Genomic DNA, 16,592 nt, shown 5'->3' with positions numbered 1-16,592 from the left:
CGACCCATTTCATTTTCCAAAGTCTCCCGGGTATCTTCATCATTAAAATTGCTAGTTTCTGGTGGTAAATACATTGAACAAAAAATAAACGAGTTACTACCAAGGGATACGGGCACCCATACTAGATTACATGAAAAACTTTTAAACCGAGATACATTTCGCCATCTTTTTGTTATCAATAACGATTCTCCTCCAGAAATTCCACCATTCTGCGAACGCTTCCTTTGAGTTCCCATATAAGGAAAACCTTCTATTCTCTACTCTTTTTCCAGCCACTTTTTTACTAATGATACAACTGAAAAATCATGACATTTCAGATGATATTCTACTTTGATCATCTGGGCTAATAACGTATTAGCTATTACGCTTGGGAGCCCCCACAGGCACAACAAAAGGTTATGTGGAACCCTTTTTAATAACCAAAGTTTCACTGTTAGCCCCATTTAATCCGTTATCACTACTAAGCTTCTCCGCTACACTAAAGAAAGACTGAATTAAGGATGAAGATCCTGAACGCAATCTTGAATTGCAAGGCTCTTCTGGGTTAAACCGATTACCCTCAGAAACCAAAATCGCTATTAATTTTGTTGCAGAACTGCTACATACTCGTGTTCACAGTAATACTTTTATCTCTCAATTTCCTTTAAACGTGGTATGGTACTCGCTGATAATTCTGTATTAGTAGTATTCGTAACCTCCATTACGAATTATTTATCAAGAATATGTAAAATATTGTTGACCAATGAATAACTTTTCCCTCTTAGTTTTGCTTCTGTATTTTCTCCTTTAGCACGTTCAAGAAATGGTTTTAGGCAATTACGGATAGACAGTTCACGCTCTGTATATTTGGGATTAGTACCAAGACCCCCCCCCCTTCAGATCAGCACTTGACCGCAATATAATATTACGGATATAACCGATTATGAACTTAATCGGCACTGATTGCGTGCCTTGTTGGATGTTTAAACAAAAAAAAGTCTTTAATGTCAGTCATTTTAACCCCTAAATTTGCCACATGTAAGTTCAGAGCTTTCATTACATCTTCTAATAACAAAGAACCTCTGTTTCTAGGATCGAAATTATAGAGCATCAAATTACAATTTTTAGACTCCTTTTCTAGTCTTTGTAATTTTACGTTAGTAGCCAACACTTCAGCTTGCAAACATGGTTAATCCTTCTTAATTGTTATGCATTTTCCGACAACTTCTCTACTGCAGCATCAATTCGCAACAAAATAGCAGATAAGTCGTTTCTAAGATCTTGCACATGCGATGAAACTATTTCTATTCCGTTAAATTTTCGATAAATTTCTTGTAGCGTTTCGGATACATTAACTGAAGTCATAATTAATCCCGAAAATATGGAAATGATATTGAAAAGATTATTTATTTTTCTATTTATTAATGTAGTCCATAAATAATAATCCGTTTTTTAATTTATGAAACCAAATTGCTTCGACTTCGATTCTATCTTTTGTAAAACAAACGATTGCCCTACAGGATATATATTTTTGTAAAAAAAAATATATATCAATAGCACCAAAGTATTACTAAAACTGTTTATGTAGCTCCGAATCTACTTATCTACTTAATTTCAATTTTTTTTTATTGTTTTCCCTAATATTCATGAAATTATTTGCAAATACTCATAAAAATATTTACAAATATTCATGAAATTATTGTGACGTTCGTATTATTTTTTCATCTATAAAATATTTCAGGTGTCATTGATTTTGCGCTACAGTTAAAATAATAGGCAAGCAGGCACTTTTTTCGTTAACACTTGACTATAGCATCCAATACTCAGGCTAAAACATTTGACTATTGTTCAAATATTAATAATAATGTATCATAATATATTTTTCGTATTAATATTCTACATGACATTATTTCATTAAAAATATACTATGCATTACATTGTTATGTGTTCATTATTTTCAGAGTATGCTAGCATATCAAACGTTTAGAATGTCTATTGAAACATCGGAGATGTAAGAAAAGGAATATGCATTCATCTATTGTCTGACACATGAGATAACATTGACAAAATCTAAGTATCAGAGTGAATAAATTGTTTCTACCAACATCTTTGTCAGATACATTGGATGAAATTGACTAAATCTAACTATCAGATTGAATAAATTCTTTATCAACATCCTTTGTCGGATACGTTGGATAACATTTTCAAAATCTTTGTATTATAGTGGATAGATTCTTTATCAACTTACTTTTGTCTGATACATCAGATGACATTCACAAAATCTAAGTATCAGAGTGAATAAATTCTATATCGTCGTCTTTTGTATGATATATATGATAAAATTGAGAAAATCTAAATATCAGAAAGAATAAATTTTTTATCAATGTCTTTTTGACAGATATTTTGATAACACTGACCAAATCTAAGTATCATAATTAATAAATTCTTTATCAACTTCTTTTGTTGGATAGCTCGGGATAAAATTGATAAAATCTAAGTATCAGAGGGAATAGATTCTTTATTAACATCATTTGCCGGAAATGTCAGTTAAAATTATCAAAGCCTAAGTGTCAGAGTGATTAAATTCTCTATCATCATCTATTGTCCTACACATGGGATAACATTAACAAAATCTAAGTATCAGAGTGAATAAAATTGAGAAAATCTAAGCATCAGAATTAATAAATTCTTTATCAATATCAGTTGACAGATACATTTGATAGTGTCAGAGTGAATAAATTCTTTATCATTGTCTTTTGTCAGATAGGATTGATAAAAATTAGAAAATCTAAGTATCAGAGTGAATAAATTCTTTATCAATGTCTTTTGACAGAAACGTTTGATTACACTGACCAAATCTAAGTATCATAGTGAATAAATTCTATATCAACTTCTTTGTCTGATACATCAGATAACATGTTACACTCTCTGACAACTGTTACACTCTCTTGATGTTTCAAAGTTCATTTTTGATCTTTTTCGTTGAAATGCAAGAGTTGAATTATTTCAGTAGTGTTTTCTACTGGTTACCATGTCACTGTTACATTCGCTTGATGTTCTATATCAACTTCTTTGTCGGATATATCAGATAACATTCACAAAATCTAAGTATCAGAGTGAATAAATTCTTTGTCAACATGCTTTGTCAGATATGCTTGATAAAATTGAGAAAATCTAAGTAATGAAAAAATCCAAAATCCGAAATGAATTTTGTAAAAATCCAGATTTTTTCATTTTGAAAAAAACCAAAATGAACTTTGAAATATCATCAGAATGTACCATTGACAATGTAAACCATGACAAAACACTACTGAAATATTTCAACTCTTACATTTCAACGAAAAAAATCAAAATGAACTTTGAAACATCAAGAGAATGTAACATCGACACGGTAAACCATGATAAACCACTACTAAAATATTCCATCTCTTACATTTAAACAAAAAAAAATCCAAAATGAACTTTGAAACATTAAGAAAATGTAACAGTGTCAATGTAAACCATGACAAAATACAACTGAAATATTCAAATTCTTACATTTCAACGAAAAAAATCCAAAATGAACATTGAAACATTAAGAGAATGTAACAGTGACAGTGTAAAGCAGGACAAAACACTACTGAAATATTCCAACTCTTACACTTCAACAAAAAAAATCCAAAATGAACTTTGAAACATCAATAGAATGTAACAGCGACAAGGTAAACCACGACAATACACTACTGAAATATTCCAACTCATAGATTTCAACTAAAAAAAAAATCTAAAATGAACTTTCTCTTACATTTCGACGAAAAAATCCAAAAAGAACTTTGAAACATCAAGAGAATGTAACATCGACATGGTAAACCATGACAAAACACTACTGAAACATTCCAACTCTTACATGTCAACGAAAAAAAATCCAAAATGAACTTTGTAACATCAAGAGAATGTAACAGTGACAATGTAAACCACGACAAAACACTACTGAAATATTCCAACTCTTACATTTCAACAAAAAAAAAATCCAAAACGAACTTTTAAACATCAATAGAATGTAACAGTGACAAGGTAAACCACGACAAAACACTAGTGAAATAATCCAACTCTTACATTGCAACTAAAACAAAAATCCAAATTGAACTTTGAAACATCAAGAGAATGTAACAGTGACAAGGTAAACCACGACAAAACACTACTGTAATATTCCAGCTCTTAAATTTCAAGGAAAAAAAATCCAAAATGAACTTTGAAACATGCAGACAATGTAACAGTGACAAGGTAAACTCAGACAAAACACTACTGAAATATTCCATCTCTTACATTTCAACAAAAAAAATCCAAATGAACTTTGAAACATCAAGAGAATGTAACAGTGACAATGTAAACCACAACAAAACACTTCTGAAATATTCCAACTCTTACATTTCAACGAAAAAAAGAAAAATCTAAAATGAACTTTGAAACATCAAGTGAATGTAACAGTGACAAGGTAAACCACGACGAAACACTACTGAAATATTCCAACTCTTACATTTCAACGAAAATAAAAAATCAAAATGAACTTTTAAATATCTTTAAAATTTAACATTGACTTGGTAAACAACGACAAATCACTATTGAAATATTCCAACTTTTGAATTTCAACGAAAAAAAAACCCAAAATGAACTTTTAAGCATCTTCAGAATCTAACAGTGACTTGGTAATCCACGACAAAATATCACTGAAATATTCTAACTCTTACATTTAAATGAAAAATCCAGAATGAATTTTGAAGCATCTTCAGAATGTAATAGTGATATGGTAAACCAGGACTAAACACTACTGAAATATTCCAACTCTTACATTACAACGAAAAAAATCCAAAATGAACTTTGAAGCATCAAGAGAGTGTAACAGTGACAAGGTAAACCATGACAAAATACTACTGAAATATTCCAACTCTTACATTTCAACGAAAAATCCAAAATGAACTTTGAAACATCTTCAGAATGTAATAGTGATATGGTAAACCAGGACTAAACACTACTGAAATATTCCAACTCTTACATTACAACGAAAAAAATCCAAAATGAACTTTGAAGCATCAAGAGAGTGTAACAGTGACAAGGTAAACCATGACAAAACACTACTGAAATATTCCAACTCTTACATTTCAACGAAAAATCCAAAATGAACTTTGAAATATCTTCAGAATGTAATAGTGATACAGTAAACTAGGACAAAACACTACTTAAATATTCCAACTCTTACATTTCAACGAAAAAAATCCAGAATGAACTTTGAAACATCAATTATTACGAAATTAAAGAAATTATTACGTATATGAAGGTGGTTGCCCCCTCCTCAACACTTCGATCTTTGCGCTAAAGTTTTAATTTTGTCCCAATGCTTTAAGAAGGGTTTCTGAAGCACTATGTTCATTTAATTGGAACAATAAGAAGCTTTTTTCTAAAGTTTTCCTTCAGCGTAAAGAGTGAGGTATTAAAGAGGATATATACACTGTAAAAAAATTGTTTGAGATTCAGCAAAAATTGTTTGTTATGTTTATCAACAAAAATCACACAAGAGTTCTCTTTATTAATTAGAAAAATTAAATTCAGAGGGTAACATATGTTGAGCATTGGTATTTTTAAGAATAGGGTAGTAGTTTCACAAATTTTCTAGCTAAGGAAAATCACAAAAGAAATGTATTGCTAAACAAAATTGCCTATTAAAGTTTTATACAAATATAATATTTATACATAATTTTTGTATTAGCACTTACTAGAAGTGTAAATTCAATTTCATTCAACTCGAACAACCCAAAGTTTCAACTCAATACCCTCGTTTGTTCTTAGGCTATTGTTGACAGGAATTTCTAACAACCCGCGTCAAAAATAATATGCTCTGATGTTGATCAATAACCCCCTCAAAATTACCTTGATAGCAGTCGCAATTAGAAATGGTAATAGTCGTAAGTAGTTGACGTCAAATTAATGAATGGTCGCAGCCGTTGTTGAAGTAGCTTCAGCAAGTGGCCTGAAAGTTTCAAATTAAAACCCTTAGCTGTTCCTAAAGTATGACAGATACACATTTTTTATAAGCCATTTGCACATAGCGTCTTTGATTTAGTTAAAAATGTCCCTCAGCATTCACTTAAGTTTCACATTGATACCCTAACTCTTTTGGAACACAACTGGGTTGAAACATTCCTCCCTTTCTTAATTATAAATCTTGTGCATAAACAATCGAAAATTGCACAATTTTTTAATTGCCCAATAATTTACCTCAAAATAGGCGCATTCTTCATTGTTGATATTTTACAATTTTCCTATCTTTTTTTCGCTAAATTTTTGCTAAATTTAGGCTTGCTTTTTTTCGCTAAATAAGTATTTTTCGGATTTTACTCCTCCTTCCGTGTAACTAGGGTGGATTATCTATAATTGTCAAATAGTTTACCCTAAATAAGTGTATTCTTTCTTGTCAGTGTTCTATCAATGCCCCTCAAGTTTTTCTTTAATTGATTTTTTTGCTTCTTTCTCAACGTGACTATAAAGGGTATTGCTGATAGTGAAACAAAATTCTTCTTATCTGTTTCATTTTTACCTTTTTTTTATTTGTCTTTTAAAATCAGTTGATAACTTGAAACCCTGCTATTCAAATTTTGCTTACTCAAGATGAGGACCGCCTTCTAAACCTGTTTGCTTTCGTCAAAAGAAAACAGTCCCTTTTTTGTACAATAGGATCTCTTCTACATAGATAATATCCGGTATTTTTGTGAATTTCTATCACTGTTATCAGCATCACCGTCTATTAAAAGGATTTTATCCCTATTTGAACTTTTATTTATCCTCTTCTGCATAGATAATTTTCGGTAATCACACAGTCCGGCCTTTCAAAGATTTATCCCTATTTGAAATGGTATTTGTAAGATCTGATGAAAACGTGACTTTCGTCTTTTTTTTTTATCCAAAGCTTTGCAGCTACCCCAAAAGTTTACCTTCAACATATGATATGTACTCTATTAGCTCTTCCTTTTTTAGTTACATTAGTTTCCAATATTTGTTGTAATATTTCCTCTCCTTCACTTATGGGTTGATTTACACCACGGTATACTTTTTGATCGCTTAAGGTTTCATTTTCGCTCTTTCGTTGCATTAGAATAACTAATTTAAAAAAATAATAGATAGATAGATAGATAGATATTTATTGCAATAAAAGCCACTTTGGGCCATGGCAAAAAAAGGAAAGTCACACAAAATAATAACATGATTATAACACTCATAGCAAAGTTTGGTAGCCTACATAACAATAACAACGCAAAATTACAAAACATTACAAAAACATGATAAAGCACACGATACCATTAAACTAACATAAATAGATAGATGTATGTTACATCAATCAAGGGCCATGACTACAAAAATAACAAACAAGAAAACAACTTACACACATACAACAATACTTTCCAGACTCACCCCACCCCTTTTTACAAAAATATATCTCTATGTGTCATACCCAATTTTATATACTTTGCTATCATTCTTATTGTCCCATAATTTTTTGATCCCATTACTGAAACTAACCACTCACTTGTCCCCACATTAACAAAAAATAAATTTTTCCTTAGATCCTGTAATTCGGGACAAAGGGCCATGAAGTGAAGCAGATCCTCCCCATTTTCTCCGCACATAGGGCATGAGTAAGGACCGTCCTTTACCCTTACCCACCCTAAATATTTCCTCCTTTCTCCAAGTGCTAGAAAATTAGCCCCTCCCTGATATATACCAACTAATTTCTTCACTATTTAAACCGAATTTAAAATAAATATCATATCCCCAGACCTCCTTCCATTGACGATAAATGCCGAGGGACACCGAGGCTGCGACCTCACACTGCCATTTCTGAATCTCCTGATCTTCAAGCACTCCCTTTACTAGTTTTGCTAAATTTCCTACTTCCAGCCCTATCCCCTTCCCTTCATTCCAAACACCTGATAACCCACAACTATTTAAGATTGATTTCACCTGGCAAGCCCATGAACATTTCCTTCTATCCTGCAACACCTCCAGATAAGCTGCGTTTACTAACCTATTATTCTGTAAACCAATCACCTTTTCCCAGTATCCTATCATTCTAACCAATCTTTTTATTCTCAATGAAAACAATCCTAGATCACCCTTTAACACCAGATTATTAAATTTCCCGCTTAGTCCTAAAAGTCTCCTGAAATGTCCTAAATGAATTCTCTCTATTTTTTCCCCTTTTTCAAAACCCCAAACGTCCCCACCGTAACTCAATGCTGGGCCTACCTTCGTCTCAAAAATTCTCTTCTGTAGCTTAATATCTGCCGGTCCTAGATGCCTAAGGGGACTCTTCAATAATGCCCATGAAGCCTTCTGACCCTTCTAACTCGCTATTTGCACCTGATCACTCCATTTCCCTGAACTTGTGAACTTACATCCCAAATAAATATAATCCTTAACTTCATCCATCTCTTTACCTTTAAAATAAAACTTATTATTTTCCCTTTCATAATTTCAAAAAACTAATATAACTGATTTTTCAATATTTAAAACTAATTTTTTACTCTCCAGATAACTATCCAAAATCTCTAACATCTTTTGCAAATCCGGAGCCGATTTCGCAAGCAATACCATGTCATCTGCAAATAATGAACAAAACAGCTCCAGCGACATTAATTATAACATGGGGACATTTCCATTTCTAAAATACTGCTCAATATCATTAATAAAAAGAGAAAACAAACTTGGTGATAGAGTGCATCCCTGTTTGAGGCCTACATTACTTAAATCAGGCCTAGAATAAGAAATACCTACCTTCACTACTACTTTAACCACCTCATACATTTTCATTATAACTTCTACTAACGTAATTGGCAATCCCAATTTCACCAACACCGCTTTCAACATACTCCTTGAAACTTCATCAAATGCTCCCCTAATGTCCAAAAACGCCGTATATAGCCTATTTTTCCTATGCCTCGTATATTTCCTAACTAAAACCTGTAAACAAAATATTTGATCAGTTGTACTGTAGTTTTCCCTAAACCCTGCCTGACATTCAATTAATATACCTTTATAATGCAACCATTTATCCATCCTATTAGATAGATAGATAATTTTATTCACCCACTCGATACAAAACCACAAATGGCACGAATGGACTCTACAAAATAGCTTACTGATAGAACTTCCTAAACTTATCCCCCTATAGTTCTTGTGTAGGTTTCTTTCTCCTTTCTTAAATAATGGGATCATAATCGATATCTGCCAATTTTTTGGCCATAGAGGTGTACTTAGAATTGCCGAGAATATCAATGCAAGCACTGGCAGTATCCACGCTCTTGACCATTTCAGCAGCTTAATTGGTACTCCGTCGATGCCCGGAGCTGAATTCCCTCTCATGCTTTTCAAGGCGTGCCATATTTCCTCCTGTCCAACCGGTTCCAGTAGTTTAGCATCCTCTGAATCCAACTCAAAATCGGCTGTTTCTTCTAAACTATTCATCTCCTCATCATCTCTCTCTTCGTCCTCTTCGGTGTATATCTCTTTATATTTTTGATCTAAGTATTCTGGCCAGGTATCGGCGTGAGGGACTGAATCAGTCAACTTTCTATTTTCTGTTGATTTCCTAATTAACTTCCAGAACTCCGTTGTATCATTCACGCTAAATTTCTTCCGTATGTTTTGGCTCTCTTCCTCCTCAGAACGTCTCTTCTTCAACTTAAGTAGCCTTTTATATCCCCTTCGCTTGTCCCTAAAAACCTGCAAATTATTTTCCAGATCAACTGTACTACTAGCCTTAAGCAATCTAAAAGCTACTAAAACCTCCTTCTTCTTTTCCTCACAATTCTTATTAAAAAAACTCATCAAACCAGTACTTCTACCATTTTTTCTCCTGCATGTCACCTGAGTGCCAATCTTGTTCAAAACCCTCGACAAAAAATCAGCAGACCCTGCTATCTCTCCGTCCCTTGCCCTAGCCTCACTCTTTTGAATAAATGAATCCCACTCGTGATGCTCCGCTAGTACTTTTTTCAACTTCGCCTCACTATCATTATCAAACCTTAAACCTTCCCTCCAATCAAGCTCATTATCCCTTAGCCCCATCTTTCCCTTAGCCCCAAACTTCTTTTTCCGGCTCTCAGCCCATCCTCCCCCTCCTAATTCAACCCTGATAGGTACGTGACCCAACCCTGCCAGCACCATCACCTCAAAATCCACACAACCAGAAAGAAGTCCCCGACTAACTACCCCATAATCTATAACACTTGGAGATCTACCCGAAAAATATGTAAAATCCCCCACTCCTTTATCCTTCCCTGTCCTCCCATTCAAAATAACCAAATTCTGCTTACCACAAAAATCCAATAATTTTTTCCCCCAATTATTCTTTCTCCGATGACCGTCCTTACTCGTCCTCCTCCTAACCGACGGCTCAATCATATCAACTCCCTTAGTTTTTCCTAGTTCGAGACCCACCTCCTCCTCACGGGCTCCTTCATCCTCCCCTGTATATCCGTTAAAATCCCCTAGAAAAACAAAATAATCGGACGGAAACTGTTCTGAAAAAAGATCCATATCATTTTCTAATATCTCCCAGGTATCCTCATCACTAAAAGTGCTAGTATCCGGCGGTAAATACACTGAACAAAAGATAAACGAGTTACTACCTAAAGGTACTCGCACCCATACTAGATTACATGAAACACTTTTCAATCGAGATAAATTTCGCCATCTATTCGTTATCAATAATGCCACTCCTCCATAAGTTCTACCATTCTGCGATCGCTGTCTTTGTGATCCAAAATAAGAAAAACCTTCTATTCTCTCCTCTTTTTCCAGCCACGTTTCTACTAATGATACAACTGAAAAATCAGAACATTTAAGAAGACACTCTAATTTAAGATACGAAAGGCCCTGAACATTCCAATGCGCTAAATGACACTCGTAAATCGCACCATGGCCCTGCTTATGCTATCCAGTAATTGAGCCAATGGGTTGTGAAGAGTTAAATAGCCACCTAGGATCCATTTTATTAGGGCCATCAGCTCTAACCGACTTGCTCATCTGTCTTAGGTGGTCATCTGGGCTAATAATTTATTGGCTGTTACGTTTGGGAGCCCCCACAGACCCGACAAAAGTTGATGTGGAGCCTTTTTTAATAACAGGAGTTTCACTGTTCACCCCATTCATTTTGTTATCACTACTAAGCTCCTCCACTACACTAAAGAAAGATTGAATTGAGGATGAAGATCCAGAACGCGATCTTGAATTGCAAGGTTCTTCCAGGTTAAACCGATTATTTTCAGAAACAAAACTCTTTACTAAACTTTTTTGTGGCACTGATAAAGACCCAGGTTCACGGAGAAACTTTTGCCGAAAATTTTCCTTAAAATGGGTCATGTTACTCGCTGATGACTCTATATTAGGGGAATTCGTAACCTCAACTACATACTGCTTATCAAGGCTATACGTAAAACACTGTTGACCAATATATAACTTTGTCCCTCTTAGTCTTGCTTCTCTATTTTCTCCTCTAGCCCGTTCAAGAAAAGGCTTTAGGTGGTTACGAATAGACAACTCACGCTTTGTATAATCGGGACTAACACCAAGACCCGCCCTTTTCAGGTGCGCACTTGAACGCAATATAGTATCACGAATGTAGCCACTTGTAAACTTAACCAGCACCGGTCGCGTGCCTTGTTTAGTGTTTAGCCGAAAAATGTCTCTAATGTCCATCATTTTCAGCCCTAAATTTGGCACATGTAAGTTGAGTGCTCTCATTACATCTTCTCGTAACAAAGAACCTTTGTTTGTAGGATCGAAATTATACAGGACCAAATTACACTTTTTAGACTCATTTTCTAGTCTTTGCAATTTTACGTTAGTAGCCGACAATTCAGCTTGCAAACTTAGGTAATCTTTCTTCAATTGTGACGTATCCTCTGAGAACTTGACTACTGTCGAATCAATTCGCGACGAAATAGCAGATAGGTCGTTTCTCAGTTCTTGAACCTGCGATGAAACTATTTCTATTCCGTTCAATTTTCTATTAATTTCTTGTAGAGTTTCAGAAAAATTAACAGAAGTCATAATTAATCCGGAAATATAGTTATAATAATTAGAAAGATTACTTATCTTTCTTTGAGGGCCGAGCCTCACAAATGCATCCGAGTGACTATTCTCCAGTGCCTGTAATTATTCAAACAAAATTTCTGCTTAATATAGCAAGTCTTATAAAGTAAGATTTCTACTTAACATGACAATTCTTGTCAATGGGAACTGGTTTTTCAAGTTATTTCACAGCCTGTGTACTTAGATGTAAGCGGAATGAATGCTGATGAAAACTGGGTCAAGTTCAAAGAAACTAGATTTCAATTTATAATCCTCTTCGCTAACTAGGTGTTATCTCTTTGAACTGTGAGTCAATATTAGTATCACCAAGAGAGAGAGAAGAGGGATCGAAAATAAAATTGGTTGTCCAAACATATCAAAAGATATATGGTTTTTTTTGTAGACTTTTAAAGCAAATTGAAAGATTCATTTTTTGTTTTCGGTTTTTTGAGATTTGATATTTTGTTTTATTCGTTTTTTTTTTACCCTGTTGTCTTTTAAAACATATTGAAAATTGTGTTTTAGTTTTCGGTTTTTTAAGTTTTGATTTTGTGTTTTATTCTTTTTTTGCTTTGTATTTTAACTGTATAAACTTTTAAATTTTAGGTCACTTTTCACCACACATGTCTGGAATACACTTACAGGGAAATACGTCACTAGTTGTTTCAAAAATCCATCTACGAGTGGTTTCTCAAATTCATTTGCATCGGAATCTGAAGGAACAGGCTTAGAAAATCAGAAACCTGGTTTGAAAAGTTGCCTGCAAAGTAAAAAGTATAAGAAATTGGAAAGCTTTCAAAGAACTAATAAAGAGAAAAAAACATATAAATATGAGGTATGTGACAAGATATTTCCTCTAATGCTGCATTTGAACAATCACCAAAGAATGGATACAGGTGATAAACCTTTTAAATGCAATGTATGTACACAATGCTTTTCTGAACTGGGCTCTTTGAACAGGCACCTTCGGTTTCATAAATGAAACCGTTTAAATGTGATGTATGTGACAAGGCCTTTTCTCAACCTTCAAATTTGAAAACACATAAAAAAATAGATACGGGTGAAAAACCGTATAAGTGTAATGTTTGCGACAAAACTTTTTCTCATTCTTCATATTTGAACCTTGCCAAGGCAAGAACAAAATTTGCAATTTACGGAAAAAATACAAATGAATGCGCATTGTCAGTTTAATATACATTTACTGATATTTAGTAATCAAAATGTTTATATTATTTGATTTATTAAAGTTATAAACGTGAAAACATTTATATTTTTTTAGTAAAGTGTAAATTTTGTTCTGGCCTTGGGAAGGCATAGGAGTTTTTTACCCAACTTATGTTAATTTCTGCTCGTTTTGAGTTTGACTCGGTTAATTATTGTAATTTCTGTTCGTTTTGGGTTTCATTTATTTATCGATGCTGATTTGTGGTAGTTTCACGCTAGGTAGATTATTTGAGTTTATTTTTGCTAATTTTTGTTTAATGGAGTTCTTTACTTTTCTTCGAAAAACTTATTTTGTGGAAAATTTTTTAAAAATTAATTTCTATAAGAAGCCATAGTATGGTTTGCGCTTTACTAAAAAAAATGAATATGCCTAAAAATAATTGGTATTATATTTAGGCATATTCTTCAGCTTTTTGTAATTTTTTAATTATGAAAGTAAGAAAAGTGAAAAAATTTCTCTGTTTTGTTTTTATTATAGCGCAAATTGTGTTCTGGCCTTGAGAAGGCAAGGGGGTTATCAACCCTACTCATGTTATTTTTGCTCATTTTGAGTTTGAATCTGCCATTAGTAGAGGGTGCACATAAAATCTGCGCCACTGGCAGCGGCGCGGATCATGAACTGTGTGTCTGGGATCGGTGTTTCCATGACCCAGTGCCTGTCTTTGTGTGTCGGAATTTATGTATTTGTATGCATTTTTGTCTCTCTCACTCTCTTTGCCTATGTTTCTGGGCGGGTGTTTGCATGTCACAGTGCCTGTTTTTGTCAGTTTTATGTCTAAATCTCTATATTTGCATGTGTTTTTGTCTCTCACTCTCTTTGCCTATGTGTCTGGGCGGATGTTTGCATGTCACAGTTCCTGTCTTTGTCAGTTTGTATGTCTGAATCTATATATTTGCTTGTGTTTTTGTCTCTCTTACTCTCTTTGCATGTTTTTCTGGGTGGGTACTTGCAGATTTGTATGTGTTTTTGTCTCTCTTACTCTCTTTGCGTGTATGTCTAGGTGGGTGTTTTCTTGTTCCACTGCCTGTCTTTGTCGATTTGTATGTATAAATCTATTTGTTTGTATATGTTTTTGTCTCTCTCACTCTCTAGGCCTTTGTGTCTGGGCAGGTGCTTGCTTGTCCCAGTGCCTGTCTTTGTCGGAGTTTATGTGTTTGTATGTGTCTTTCATTATCTAAGCATCTGTGTCTGGGTTGGTACTTGCTTGTTCCCAGTGCCTGTCTTTGTTTGTTTTTATGTTTGAATCTATATATTGGTATGTCTTTTTGTCTCTCTTACTCTCTTTGCATGTATGTTTGGGTGGGTGTTTGCTTTTTCTATTGCCTGTCTTTGTCGGTTTGTATGTATAAATCTATTTATTTGTATCTGTTTTTTTTCTCTCTCTCTCTAGGTCTGTGTGTCTGGTTGGGTGCTTGTCTGTCCCAGTGCCTATCTTTGTCGGTTCGTATGTCTAAGTTTATGTTTTTGTATGTGTTTTTGTCTCTCTCACTCTCTAAGCCTGTGAGTTTGGGTGGGTACTCGCTTGTCCCAGTGCCTGTATTTGTCAGTTTATATGACTGAATGTATATATTTGTAAGTGCTTTTGTCTCTCTTACTCTCTTTGCATGTATGTCTGAGCGGGTGTTTACTTGTTGCACTGAAAATTTGTCAGTGCTAAGGAAAACTTGCTACTTCTGTCAGAAAACTAGTTATCATAACGAAAAAACTATTACTTCTAAGAAAAATTTGGTATCATTGACAGAAAACTTGTTACTTCTAACACATAACTTGTTATCATTGATGAAAATTTGTTACTGTTAAGAAAAATTTATTATCAAAGACGGAAAGATTTGTGTTATTAGAAAAAATTTTTCTATTGCCTGTCTTTGTCGGTTTGTATGTATAAATCTATTTATTTGTATCTGTTTTTTTTCTCTCTCTCTCTAGGTCTGTGTGTCTGGTTGGGTGCTTGTCTGTCCCAGTGCCTATCTTTGTCGGTTCGTATGTCTAAGTTTATGTTTTTGTATGTGTTTCTGTCTCTCTCACTCTCTAAGCCTGTGAGTTTGGGTGGGTACTTGCTTGTCCCAGTGTCTGTCTTTGTCGGTTTATATAACTGAATCTATATATTTTTATGTGTTTTTGTCTCTCTTACTCTCTTTGCATGTATATCTGAGCGGGTGTTTACTTGTTCCACTTAAAATTTGTCAGTGCTAAGGAAAACTTGCTACTTCTGTCAGAAAACTAGTTATCATAACGAAAAAACTATTACTTCTAAGAAAAATTTGGTATCATTGACAGAAAACTTGTTACTTCTAACACATAACTTGTTATCATTGATGAAAATTTGTTACTGTTAAGAAAAATTTATTATCAAAGACGGAAAGATTTGTGTTATTAGAAAAAATTTGTTACTGTTAAGAAAATACCTATTACTTTTAAGAGAAATTTGAGCGTGTTAAGTAAAAGTTTGTTAGTTTGAAGGAAAAAGTTGTTACTCCGAAGAGAATCTTTGTTAGTGCTGAGAAAAACTAGCTACTTCTGACAGAAAACTTGTTATCATAAACAAAAAATTGTTACTTTTATGAAATTTTTTTTATCTTTGACAGAAAACCTTCTACTTTTAACAGAAAAGTTATTATCATTGACAAAAAATTGTTACTTTTGTGAGAAATTTATTATCATTGAGGGATATGTTGGTGTTATTAGAAAACATTTGTTACTGTTAATAAAATACCTATTACTTCTTAGAGAAAGTTGAGTGTGTTAAGTATAAATTTGTTAGTATTAAGGAAAATTGTTGTTACTTTGATGGAGAAAATTTGTTAGTGTTAAGGAAATTTTGCTACCTCTGACTTAAACTTGTTAATATAACGGAAAATTGTTACTTCTAAGAAAAATTTGGCATCATTGACAGAAAACTTGTTACTTCTAACAGATAACTTGTTATCATTGACGAAAAATTGTAACTTTTATGAGAAATTTATTATCAAGGTTGGTGTTATTAGAAAAAATTTGTTACTGCTAAGAAAAAACCTATTACTTCTAAGAGAAATTTGAGTGTGTTAAGTTTGAGTTTGTTAGTATTAAGGGAAAATGTTGATACTTCAAAGAGAAAATTTGTCAGTGTTAAGGAAATCTTGCTACTTATGTCAGAAAACTTGTTATCATAACGAAAAAAAATGTTACTTTTAAGAAAAATTCGGTATCATTAACAGAAAACCTTCTACTTCTAACAGAAAAGTTATTATCATTGACAAAAATTGTCACTTTTAAGAGAAATTTGTTATCTTTGATAGAAAAATTG

This window comes from Artemia sp. Qi Xiang Cuo, chromosome 17, assembly GCF_049724085.1.
Source record: "Artemia sp. Qi Xiang Cuo chromosome 17, ASM4972408v1, whole genome shotgun sequence".
Lineage (NCBI taxonomy): Eukaryota > Metazoa > Arthropoda > Branchiopoda > Anostraca > Artemiidae > Artemia > Artemia sp. Qi Xiang Cuo.
This window is presented reverse-complemented; position numbering follows the sequence as displayed.